The following is a 954-nucleotide window of genomic DNA, read 5'->3' on the forward strand; positions in this document are numbered from 1 at the left end:
TTCTCACATTCCGCTGGTACTTTCACTTTTGCTTTTAACCTTTTTTTTCTTTGTTTGGTGCAAGTTTGTTCTGCAGAGCTGATTTCTCCCATACCCATTAACCCTGCACTTTTCAAATAAACTTTAGGCACTGTTCTCGGCTGGTCTCCTCCAGTTCTTGGTCCAAGGCAAGAAGCACCTGATTGTTTTTGTTGCTTCAGTTTTTTTTTAAGAAAAGGTCTCCCTACCTAATGTAGTGTGGCCTTCAACTCGCTTATATAACCCAGGCTGACCTCGAACTCATGGCAAGCCTCTTGCCTCAGCCTCTCCAGTGCTGGGATTACAGGCGAGCCTCACCACGCCCAGATGAAATACTTTTGTTAGGAGCCACTTCTAAAAGAACTGCCCCAAACAAATTCTGTAACGAACTTGAAGTCTGACCAGAAATGGACAGATGTATGCATCTACAGAATAGAGGCCAGTGTCCTGGTCCATTTTGTTTTGTTACAGCACATTTCCTCGGGCTGGGTCCTTTACAAAGAAGAGAGTATTCATTTACTTCTCAGTTCCTGAGGTTCAAGAGCAGGGGATCTGGCTCTAGAAAGGGCCTCAAGGCAGATGACATCACAAGACAGCCTCATACTCTTGAGGGGGAGAGAGGTCACGCGACAGGGCAAGGGGTGGAGACCAGAGGGGCCTCTCTCGTTCCTTCCTGACAAGGCACTCAGTCTCCTGTTGGACAGTTCAGAGCAGACCCACTCCGTGGACATCCACCATCGGTCTCTTGTTGCGGTGGAGCCCCGGACCTCCTGGTCCTCCCTATTCGCCCGCTGCAGGCTCCTAATCATCCTTCCCCAGTTAGGACCCCTCGCCTCCAAGGGCCCAGGCATCCACGTGGCCGGCGGGAAGAGGCTGCCGCACGTGGCCCTCGGGCCAGCCGTCGGCCTCCGGCCGGTGCCGGTGCGCGGGCGCGGC

Source organism: Chinchilla lanigera, unplaced genomic scaffold (assembly GCF_000276665.1).
Source record: "Chinchilla lanigera isolate Chin_1 unplaced genomic scaffold, ChiLan1.0 scaffold00204, whole genome shotgun sequence".
NCBI lineage: Eukaryota > Metazoa > Chordata > Mammalia > Rodentia > Chinchillidae > Chinchilla > Chinchilla lanigera.